This window comes from Arvicanthis niloticus, chromosome 21 (genome assembly GCF_011762505.2).
Source record: "Arvicanthis niloticus isolate mArvNil1 chromosome 21, mArvNil1.pat.X, whole genome shotgun sequence".
Lineage (NCBI taxonomy): Eukaryota > Metazoa > Chordata > Mammalia > Rodentia > Muridae > Arvicanthis > Arvicanthis niloticus.
Genome location: NC_047678.1, coordinates 43,482,569 through 43,495,171, shown reverse-complemented (window position 1 = coordinate 43,495,171; position 12,603 = coordinate 43,482,569). Strand labels below are relative to the sequence as shown.

Below are 12,603 nucleotides of genomic sequence, written 5' to 3'. Positions count from 1 at the left end.
CCAGGGACTTGTCATACAGATCTTCCACTTGCTTGGTAAGTGTATTTTATATTATTTGTGGCTATTGTGAAGGGTGTCGTTTCCCTAATTTCTTTCTCAGCCTATTTATCCTTTGAGTAGAGGAAGGCTACTGATTTGTTTGAGTTAATTTTATATCCAGCCACTTTGCTGAAGTTGTTTATCAGGTTTAGGAGCTCTCTGGTGGAATTTTTGAGGTCATTTTAAGTATACTATCATATCATCTGCAAATAGTGATATTTTGACTTCTTCCTTTCCTATTTGTATCCCTTTGACTTCCTTTTATTGTCTAATTGCCCTGGCTAAGACTTCCAGTACTATATTGAATAGGTAGGGAGAGAGTGGGCAGCCTTGTCTAGTCCCTGATTTTAGTGGGATTGCTTCAAGTTTCTCTCCATGTAATTTAATGGCTTATGCTCTAAGATCAACAATCAACAAATGGGACCTCATAAAATTGCAAAGCTTCTGTATGGCAAAGGACACTGTCAATAGGACAAAATGGCAACCAACAGATTGGGAAAAGATCTTTACCAATCCTACATCAGATAGAGAGCTAATATCCAATATATACAAAGAACTCAAGAAGTTAGACTCCAGAGAACCAAACAACCCTACTAGAAATGGGATACAGAGCTAAATGAAGACTTCTCAACTGAGGAATATCGAATGGCCGAGAAGCACTTAAAGAAATGTTCAATATCCTTAGTCATCAGCGAAATGCAAATCAAAACAATCCTGAGATTCTACTTCACACCAGTCAGAATGGCTAAGATCAAAAGCTCAGGTGATAGTAGATGCTGGCAAGGATGTGGAGAAAGAGAAACACTTCTCCATTGCTGGTGGGATTGCAAGCTGGTACAACCACTCTGGAAATCAGTTTGGTGGGTCCTCAGAAAATTGTTACTTGAGGACCCAGCTATACCACTCCTGGACATATACCCAAAAGATGCTCCAACACGTAACAAGGACACATGTTCCTAATGTGGTACATGTACACAATGGAGTATTACTCAGCTATTAAAAAGAATGACTTCTTGAAATTCTTAGGCAAAGGGATGGAACTAGAAAATATCATCCTGAGTGAGGTAACCCAGTCACAAAAGAACACACATGGTATGCACTCACTGATAAGTGGATATTAGCCCCAAAGCTCACAATACCCAAGATACAATTCACAAACCATATGAAACTCAAGAAGAAGGAAGACCAAAATGTGGGTATTTCTTCAGTTCTTCCTAGAAAGGGCAATAAAATACTCACAGGAGGTAGAGGATGGCAGGGACTTGGAAGGAAGAGAGGAGGGGGAGGGGAAAAGGGGGCAGGATCAGATAGGAGAGGAGACAGGGATGATATACAGAGGGTCAGTAATTTGAACAGAGGTGTGTAGCAATGGGGGGTGGGGAACTGGAGGTAGCCACCAGAAAGTCTCAGATGCCAGGAAAGCAAGAGGCTCCCAGGACCCAACAGGAATGAGATTAGCTGAAATACCCAACAAAGGGGAGGGAGAACCTGTAGAGACCATATCCAGGTGTTAGGCAAGGGTCCGGGTTGGGGAATCACCCATGATTGGGCCACCCAATCATCTGCAAATTCTTAACCCCAAAAAGCTCCTGTCTAAAGGAAATATGTGGACAAAGTGTGGAGCAGAGACTGAAGAAAAGGCCATCCAGAGTCTGCCCCATTGGGGATCCATCCCATATACAGACACTAAACCCAGACACTATTGCTGATGCCAAGAAGCATTTGCTGACAGGAGCCTGTTATAGCTGTCTCCTGAGAGGCTCTGCCAGAGCCTGACAAATGCTTACAGCCAACCATTGGACTTAGCAAGGGGTCCCCCATGCAGGAGTTAGAGAAAGGGCTGAAGGAGCTGAAAGGGTTTGCAACCCCATTGGAAGAACATTATCAACCAACTAGACCCCCCCCCCCCCACTAGAGCTCCCAGGGACTAAACCACCAACCAAAGAGTACACATGGAGCAAGCCATGGCTCCAGCTACATATGTAGCAGAGGATGGCCTTGTCGGACATCTATGGGAGGTGAGGTCCTTGGTCCTGTGAAGGCTCGATTACCCAGTGTAGGAGAATGCCAGGGCTGTGAGGTAGGAGTGGGTGGGAGGGTGGGAGAGCTTCTCATAGAAGCAGGGAGAGGGGGGAATGGGAGAGGGGTTTCCAGAGGGAAAACTGGGAAAGGGGATAACATTTGAAATGTAAATACATAAAATGTCTAATAAAAAACTAAGCATCCAGCACATGTTGGCAGGCAAGTCGTCCATCCTTTAAACTCTCCTTTGCACTGCTGGTGGGCTCTAGGGGCCCTGGAATGCCAGATACCTGAGTTCTGACAGTGAAGAAGACAGACCGTCTACCATCCCTCCAGTCACTGCATTCCAGTGCCTAGCTACACTTTGAACGAAATGAATGCCAAACACTTTGACTTTGCATCCAGGTCAATGGGATTCCACATATTATAGATGGATACCGTCCCACAACGTTGCTGAGGGAGTGGTTTGCAATCAGACACATCCAGGTTTAAGTCTGAGACGGTGCCACTCCAGTTGTATTACATTGCCTTGGGTCCTGGCCTTTCTAAGGCTCATTTGCTGGTTTGGAGGACAGATTCCAGAACCAAATCATGTTGGGTGGATTCAGTGAACTGGGTAAATGTTTTAGCCAGCACATACTAGGAAGGTCAAAGGTCACAGTCATCACCCTCACTAGCACAATAATTTGCCCAATTGATGGTTCCAAATGGTGGCACTTTCCTGAGAAGAGAGGGACACAGTCACATCACCAGCCTGGAAGGTGAAGACTCAGTTTTCAAGGGACATAGGTTGATGAGACAACCTACTTTTTGCAAGCAAAATGTGTCTGCGGAAACATTGACCTGGCTGGTTTTTTTCCATGTCTTCCATATCTCCCTTTTCTATAATTCCCCCTCCCCATGAAGAAAGCAGGATTCTCATTATCAAATCTTCAGGATCAACAAGAGGAGGAGGTACAAGGTGGCAGCCCAGCCTGCCCTTAGGCTCTTTCACTTCTCAGCACCAAGGATAGCAACCTGGCCATTGCTAGCAGGATGGTGGACAATAATGAAGGACTTCAGCTGCCCTGTGCACCTCATTACCCACATAAAGCTTTGCTTTCCAGAACTCTCATTTTTTGAGACCAGGATATGGACAAAGAATACCTATCTTCCTTCTCCTCCTGAGGCTGGAGCTGGACCTGGACCTGATTCTTGCTCTGTGGTTTGTCTACTCCTCAGTAACTTTCCTCGTCCTGATGGAACAAGAGACATCAGGGGTGATCTGTCTTGCTGGTTACCTCCTACTGACTGGTTACTACCTAGTTAGGTTTCTGTTGCTGGGTTAAAATCACCACCAAAAGCAAATTGTGGAGGAAAAGGTTTACTTTACTTACACTTCCATGTTATAGTTATCATCAAAAGAAGACAAGGCAGGAACCAGGAGCAGAAAGCAAAGCAGAGACCATGAAGAAACACTGCTTACTCCCACTGCATGCTCTACACTTCCCTTTCCTTACACCTCCGACCTCCGACCAAGGGGTGGCAGCATCCACAATAATCTGGGCCCTCCCACATAAATCACTGATTAAGAGACTATTTCACAGGCCAATCTGGTGGCGGGCATTTTTTTCGATTGATTTTCTCTTCCCAAATAGTTCTAGCCTATGCCAAGCTAACATGAAACTATCCAGTATTCATGCCCACAGGCCAATCTGATGGAAGCAGCTCCTCCATAGAGAGTCCCTCGGCCCAGATGACTCTAGGTTGTATGGAGTTGAAAAAAACTAACTTTACTGGAGGGTTTGGCAGCAGATGTCTGGGGCGGGGGTGGGTGGGCGGAGTAAAGAAACTGCTCACATGACATGACGTGATGTGACATGATATAACTATACCATGCTGCATGGCATACTTAATGGAAAGTTTTGTTGTAGATATAAGAGAGAGAGATCAGAGTAGACAGGGAAAGAGGTAGGCTGAACATGTCCAGCCGGCTGGAAGTGCCAGGGCTATCTTCCAGAGACAGAGAATAGAGAGAGCAAAGTGAGACTAGGTGGTGGGGTGGGGGTGGGCTTGCTGTTTTAAAGAGAATAAATGGGTATCTGGGAGGAGGGGAGCCTAGGGAGGTGAGAAAGGCTAGGATGCTAGAGTAAACTGAAATGTATAAGCGGTCCTTGTGATGGGAGGGGGGAGGTACCTGGAAGCCAGCGTGTGCTTTGATATGCAGCTACAAGTTTATGTCAATGGAACTATATGTCCCTTCTGTCAGAAGTAGGGAAAATGACTCCTTTGGGCAGATGAGTACCAGGTTCACAGGGTCCTGAGGAATGCTGGCTGTTACCTCACCACCAGATATCCTCCTACAGTCCAGGTTGACCTCATGTCTGGATACATGGATTGCCCTTTGGAGTCTGGGGATTGGAGTTTTCTTTGGACCTAACACTAACCAGCACAGGTACCATGGTAATAGATACATGTCTCAGAACATTGGTACTTCTGCCCGATTCCAAACATCAGTGTGATCCCCGACCAGTCAGGCTAACCCTAAGAATATCAGTCAACAGCTATCCAGAGCGAGCATCCTGTTTTGTGAATTTTCTATTGAGAGAAGATTAAACATCTATTTACCCTGGGCGAGCACCAACAACAGAACAAAGAAATGACTCCAGCGGAGTCTGGCTTGGTAAACAAATATGTTTAACTAAAGTTAGTTACAGGAACATAGACAACTTATAAAGCTATACCACTGAAGAGCATGCCTCTCATGCTTCCTCAACAACTAATTGTGTGTGTGTGTGTGTGTGTGTGTGTGTGTGTGTGTGTGTGTGTGTGTGTTAGAACTTTATAAGACCTTCCACCTAGCAACCATCAACTCTCTATAAATGCTTAGAGGGGGCAGGCTTTGTGAGGCCCTCCCACCATGGCAGAAAGTTAGTAAGCCAGATCTCATGCAGGACTACTGTAGGCAATTGCAGCTACAAGAAGACAATGGCCACATCATGCCAGAGCACATTATTCCATAGGATACCTTTTAGATGCTGATGGCCAGCCTTGTAAGTCACCCAAATACTAGGTTGCTATTCTCACTGTGGCCTCCAAAGAGAATCCTGGAGATCTTTCTATGACATCTCTGGCTACTCCAGACTTACCACCATGAAAGCAAGGACATGTGTCCTCCCTGCACTGAGATTCTGGGTGACAGGACCATGTCTTTGTTAAATACATAGCTGCAGCACTTTGTATAAACCAGGTACTCTGGTTTTCACTGAATGTCCTGGTTTCAGGTCTGTACCATTTGTGACAGGAAGACCAAGGACTTAAGGTCAGAGGGTCACTATTAAGTGAGCTGGCACTGGAACCCAAGTGACAGTAGGGTGCCAGCTAGAAGCATAAGCATGTGTGTAGGCTATGAATCACGGTCAGTAACTGATGCCCAGGGAAAGCTTCTCAATACTCCTGTGCTTCACTTTCCTTATCTGTAGAAGTGAAAGCATAAAAATATCTTCCTTTAAAGTACTTGGAAAGATTTCATGAAATAATCACAGAAGATCCTGGGAAATTCCCAGGATGTGAGTTTGTTTATAAAAAAAAAATTCAGAATACAGAATGCTTTCTCTCTCTCTCTCTCTCTCTCTCTCTCTCTCTCTCTCTCTCTCACACACACACACACACACACACACACACTCACACACTTACACATTCACACTCACAATGGGGATATTAATAGATACTCAGAAGTGCCAATAAAGGTTATATAAGGTGATGGCTAGTGTCATTATGAATACTTCTTTAAAATAATTTGGTTATGTGCATATGTGCCTGGGTTTGTACACATGAGTGCAGTGCCTACCAAGGCCAGGAACTGGAGTTATGTCTCAGAGTCTCCTGAAGGACAGAGGACTACAGTAGCTTGTTCATACTTGAGTATGAAACATGAGTCCTCCAGACAGGCTAAATTAATATTGTCACACTCTCGGCTAAAATTTTTTTTAAAAAGTAGAAATTACAAATTTTCACCAGGTATAGTGAGTGGTACATGGTTGTAATTCCAGGAGATGGGGAGGAAGACATCAAGTTGGAGGCAGGCCTGGACAAGTTAGTGACATCTTGTTCCCCCCATAAGAAAAATAGGACACATTTTGGAGCCTACAAAGCACAAAGAGGTATATAGAAAAAAGACCAATAAAATATGTTGGGACCCATTAGGGGAGAGGAAGGAAGGGTAGGGGAAGAGAAACTGAGGAACCAAGTCATTGACTCCCTCCACAGAGATCATCTACCATCCAGTCTCCTACCTTCTCCACAGTTACAAGCTCCCTGAGGTCTTCGTGTGATGTCATGATGACAGAAGCTGACCTGACTCTGGGAAGCCCAGACAACTGCATCATCCTTCTACAGAGGACCTACCAACGTCAAGAGACCGAGCTTCAAGCTCACTCAAACCTTGTGGAGTGCAGATTATTTTCATGGTGATAAATAATCACAGTTGGTATTCTTGGTTGTCAACTTGACTGCATCTGGAATGAACTAAAATCCAAAAATGGAGGGAAGCTTTTGCTCTTAGCCTGCTTACCCTCAGTGAAGTCTCTTCCTTCACTGGCATCAGAGCCCACTTCTTCAGGTTTCCAGCACATACAGAAGACCAGCTGAGACATCCAGCCTTGTAGACTGAGTAACTATTGGATCCTTGTACTTTCCATTCACAGCCAGCCATTGTTGGATTGGTTGGAATGCAGCCTGTAAGCCATTCTAATAAACTCCATAGATAAATAGATGATAGATAGATAGATAGATAGATAGGTAGATAGGTAGATAGATAGATAGATAATAGGCAGGCAGGTAGGTAGATAGATAGATTGATAGGTAGATAGACAGATGATAGATATAGATAGATAGATGATAGATAGGTAGGTAGATAGATAGGTAGGTAGATAGATAGATAGATAGGTAGATAGATAGATAGGTAGATAGATAGATAGATAGATAGATAGATAGATAGATAGATAGATAGATACTTATTCTATAAATTCACTTACTCTAAGGAACCCGGACTAATACACACTGAAATAAACTCTTCCCAACTCAGGCCTCTTCCATTACAACAGCAATACTCATCTCAAGAAAGAAAGAAGAAAGTGGACATTTCTCACTAGGAGTTTTCTCAGTTCTCCAGTCTTTATTCTTTCACTTATTTTGGTTAATTTGAGGCAGGGTCTTGGTATGCAGCCCAAGCTGGCACCGAACTTGAGTCCTCCAGCCTGAGGTCTGGGATGATAGATATGTGCAATCACATTGACCTAGCCCCACTACATGTGTGTCTCTTGGTGTCTTGAGATGTAGAATAAGCATCTAGTCCCTGCGTGACTGTTCTACAGACACATCCTACAGCTAGGAGCAACCCTTAAATCCACGCATCCCATAGCTTGAACAGGACAATCTCCTCTGACATCTGCCCTGAGAGAGGCCAGTAAGTAGCCCCTAGCTCTGGATCTGCGGGCTAGACCTGACTGGGCCCCTGTAGCCTGAGCTTTAGCTGATGGTTTTTATTTTTTTCTCTGTAATCCTCTATTTCTATACCCAGAAGTGGGAAGAATAATAGTAACCAACTCGTAGGGTTGGGGATAATTATGTGATAATTATTGGGACAATGAAACCAAAGTCCCTTGGGACAAGCACACAATACACTGTCTCCCAATGGTTAATGTTTTTATTGTCTAGAGACTGGGTATTATATAGCCTGGGATGGTCTTAAACTAGCTACACAGTTTAAGCTGGCCTTGAACTCTTGATCATTCTGCTTCTATGTTCAAGTAGCTAGACTGATAGATGTGTATCAATACATAAATTTCTTTATATTGGAATTTTCCCCTGAGCTGAGGTTGTAGCTCAGTGGTAGAGTGTTTATCTTCTGTGCTCCCACAACAGAAAGTGTGGAGAGTAGTTTTTTCACTTAGATCAATGACATAACAGGGTAGTAAGAAGGTAAGAGAGGGCTGGCAGGGTGGCTCAGCTGTAAAAGTGCCTGCTTCTAAGCCTGGTCCTGTATTCAATTTCTAGGTCCACATGGTGGTCGAAGAGAACCAATTCCTCAAGTTGTTCTCTGACATCATATACTCACCATAACAAACACGTACCTACCTACCCAACACATAAAGAAATCAATAATTGCTTTTCTTTTAAACTAGGGAATTAGCAATTTGTGAAATTGGTGATGATCATAAGAAAGACTTGGATGGGATACATTTAGATTTTTTTTAATTTATCATTATTATTGTTATTTTGATTATGTGAACCAATGAATTTATTGACCTTACTTATAAAAGCACGGAGACTCCAAAACTGCTGCAGCAGCATGAAGTCCCACTTCATTACGGATGATGCAATGAAAACCGCATCATAGAATTTCCCTGACTGTCCTCTTCCTAGATGCTCCAGCATCTCCAGAGGTCACATATAGCTGGTGGGGGCAGGAGATGAATTTTATCCTTGCTAAGTTTAATTCTCCAAGGACTATAAAGCAGCTGAGGCAGAAGTCAGACCTCTGTTCCTCAGACTGTGCCATATGGCATATCCATCTGGGAAGGCTAAGCATTCTATAATCTGATAATAAAATACCAAATTGAGTCTGGAGATGCAGCTCAGTTCATGGAGAGCTTGCCAAGCATGGATGAAGCCCTGAATCTGGATTGTGATGGTCAGTGTGTTATTGGGGGAGGGGGAATGAGGGGAATTGGGGGGGGAGGTATTAGGTGGGACTGGCAAGGCACAGGGACTGTGACATACAACATGGACTTTTGTCAACCTTTGGCCAGGGGTAAAAATAGAGTAGAGGACAGTATAGAAATAGAGTCATTTCCTACTATTGCTTCTGTTCACAACAGGTTTCCAACATGGCTATTTTCTTTCTTCTTTCCTTACTTCTAAACTTTATTTATTTGTGTGTGTGTGTGTGTGTGTCTATGTGGTGTGTGTGTGTGTGTGCACACCTGCACACGCGCACTTACTTTTGAGGCAGGGTGCAATGGTGAATCTATTTTTTAAAGATTTATTTTCTTTTCAATTACATGTGCAGATGAGTGCGGGTACCTGAAGACTCCAGGGGCTTTTAGATCACCCTGGACCTGGAATTACAGGTAATTGTGAACCTCCTGGTGAGGATGCTGGGAAGAGAGCAGTGAGCACCCTTAACTAGTGAGCTAAGTCAGTGATGGCATTGTGGGAATCCTTCTGGAATAACTCTGGTAACAATGAGAGTGGAAGAGAAATAGCAAAGCCAGATAGCTCCGAGAGGCTTCCACCTTGAGTCCAGTTTGCATTCTCATTTTCTACTCTAAAGCCACAAGTTAGAGTGGGAGAGTGAGTGAGCTTTTATGGAAGTATGCTGGCCGTCAGCAGGTTGTTAAGGGCAACGACCATTGTTTAGCTCTTTCTCCAGGTCATTCTGTTTCAGGCAGCAAGTGAAGTTATTTGGCAAACCAGCAGTAGAAGCAGTGTTTTAAGTAAATCACTAAATAAAATAGATATCTAATAATTCACCTTTTCCTACTTCAATAGTTACTCTTAATTGTGAACTTGATGAAATCTAGAATCACCTAGGAAATGGTCCCCCTCCCTGGACATGCCTGTGGGATTTATCTTGATTAGGTTAATTGAGGTGGGAAACTGCCCACTGTGTGCAGAACCATTCCCTAGGCTGGTGTCTTGGCCCATATAGAAAGAGACAAGCACAAATATTGTCATTCTCTCACGGTGGATATGATGTGACAGCTACCTTAGCCTCTGGCTGTCTTGACCTTCCTGTCATGATATGGACTCATCCTTGAACTGAGAGCTAAAGTAAATCCTTTCTCCCTTAAGCTGCTTTTACCATGGTAGTTTATTCTTACAGTAGGAAAAAACAAATAAGATGCAGAGTTTCTCATTTTCCTGGTGCTCACCAGGTAGGCTAGGTGGCTCTCCAGAAAACCCCGGAGAGTCACCCGTCTCTGTTCCCCAGTGCTGGAGTTAAGTGTTTACCATGCTCAAAATTGTACATGGGTTTAGGAGACTGAACTCAGGTCCACATGTTTCCAAAGCAAACACTTTACCTATTTTTATTTGTTTATTTTTATTTTTTTTATATGTATGTACCTATTTTTAAATATTGAAAACATGCAGGTGTGGGGGGAAATAACCAGATCTGGATGCTGTAAATTGTTCAAGGTAACCGGGAAAATTCCGGGAAGCTCTTTCCACCTGTAGCCTTTGCATAAAACCTAATTTCCTCCTCTGCCTGGATGTTCCAGTTCTAGACAACCCAGATCTCCCCCTCCACCAGTCTCTCTCTCTCTCTCTCTCTCTCTCTCTCTCTCTCTCTCTCTCTCTCTCTCTCTCTCTCTTTCTCTCTCTCTCCCCCCCTCCTACCCCCTCTCTCTCAGAGAAGAATTGTGGAATTTTAATGTTAACCTTTGACAAAAGACAAATAACATAGCTTAGGATACAGAGATGAGCTTCCCAGGATAGCTGGATAGAAGCAGAAGTCCCTGGGATTAGCTTCAAGCCATCAGAGCCACCTCTCCCGGCCACTTACATTCTTGTTTGTTTTGTCTTTTGAGATAGGCCCAAGCCATCAGAGGCCTGTCATTAAGGTCTCAAAGGGCCGGATAGCAGCAGTGTTCGCTCTTCTTGCTCTTCCCTCAGAGCCGTGTGACTATTGCAGTCCTTTACAAGAGAGTCGGCAATCCATTCCCGAAATATGCCAGATGATGCACCAGGTGCTAGAAGCTGGCTGGAGGGGACAGGCAGGTTGACAGTGACTGTCACAGGAAAAAAAAAGTTAGAAAGACCTCAGGAAACCACTCTAGGAATATAAGGGGAAAGTGCTCTACTAGCTTCTTATTCTTAAAAAATTACTATTTCCCATTTTAAATTTTTAAAAGAATCAGCACCACAACAGGTCTCCCCCAAATGCCCCCATCCCCATGTTTTGATTCCTGGACTGCCCTTCTGTTAGGGGCAGGGTTAGGGGCAGGCCCTCTCTCCATTTCTACCCTAGCTCTTCATCAACTGATTTCAGAGGCACCAACCTGCCACCCAGGCATCTGACCACTGACCTGGCTCTGCTTAGGGTAGGTGGGCATCTATAGATTAGAGGAGACTCTGAGTAGTGCATCACTCAGTCAAAGAAAACCAAAAGACAAAGCCCAGCAGGTCTGGGTCCATTAGGAACAGCAGGAATAAATAGTATGAGAGGTGGAGGCCAGGTCTGGGAAGGACTGGAAGCTTTGTCCTTACAGATAAGTCCAGTGTTTCTTGATCATAAGAGAGGCCATGGCTAGGGTAAGGGATCACCACAGGCAGTGTCAGGAAGGGCATTGTGACTCCCACTTCTACCATGCATGGGGCTCTGTCATGCCCCACATCCATTCAGTAGGTACATCTGAGACTACTCCCCAGCATATGACCTAGGACTGCTCTTCTCACACAGACTAAAGATCCCAGATGCTAACAAGAAATCGGAGATTAAAGAGAAATATAAGACTTGAGTCTTCTGTACATGAAAGAGAGAAACAAGTTACGAGACACCATGGAGAAAGACTCTTGGGAAATGCAAAACATTCTCAGAAGAAATTGATTTTATCTCAAGCAGGCTGGGAAGCCATTCTAGACCAACACAGACCAGAGGCACAACAACCAACACAGTGGTCACTTCCGAATGATGGGGACAACCTAAGACAATGAAAGTGGCCTGGAGGAAGACAAGACAGACCATCTACACTGTGTCTCTTCTCTCTCCACAGCACTGCCATCCAGATCAATGCTGATCCCACAGGAGTTTGGAGGTTTGTCAGTTTCTAATTAACAAAGAAACTCTTGGTGGAAGGCCCAGAATTTCTCAATAAGTGGCCAATTTTATCTCACTAACTTCTGTTATTTGATTCATAAGCTTCTGTTTGAGAGTGGAGGTGCCAGAATATCCAACTGGAGATCCTGTCCCTAAGGCTTAAACAGCAGACTTCACTTTGCAGTATTATTTTATAGGTACATCATATTGAAGAGATGCCACGTCTCTTCAGAGTATAGCCTTTCCTTTCCATCTGAACCTGCCTCCTGCTGAGGGGAACGTCAGCGTGTACACCATCGTGGGAACTCACTTACCTGTGGGGTTGGCAAAGTATGAACTGTCACTTCACTTCATAGACTTTATAAAATAAAAATTTTAAGTATATATTATATAGAGAGTCCATATTTTACTTCTTAACTACATTTCTGCAGATATACCAAATAAAAATATAAAATTTCGGAGACTAACATCCACAAAGATGTCAAATTATCTGCAAAGAGAAAGAAACGTCTCGGTGGTTGAGAGCACTTACTTGCTTTGCAGAGGGCCAAAGTTTGATCCCAAGAACCCATATAGTAGGTCATAGCTGCCTGTAACTTCACCTCCAAATCTGCTGGCTCTGAAGGACCTGGTGCCCTCTTCATTCCTCCATGGCTCCTGTATGCACAGAAACACACACAAGAAAATATATACATGTAAGTAAAATAAGGAAGTAATCTTTAAAAAGAAATGGCTACTGT

At 43.8% G+C, this 12,603-nt stretch overlaps 1 long non-coding RNA gene across 1 annotated transcript; it reads left to right on the top strand.

Annotated features, from left to right (window-relative positions):
* Positions 1-12,205, top strand: LOC143435380 (uncharacterized). The gene is made up of 3 exons (XR_013105617.1): positions 1-35; positions 9,113-9,173; positions 11,507-12,205. It is a non-coding gene; the product is annotated as an uncharacterized LOC143435380 (long non-coding RNA).
* Positions 12,206-12,603: the final 398 nt, after the last annotated feature.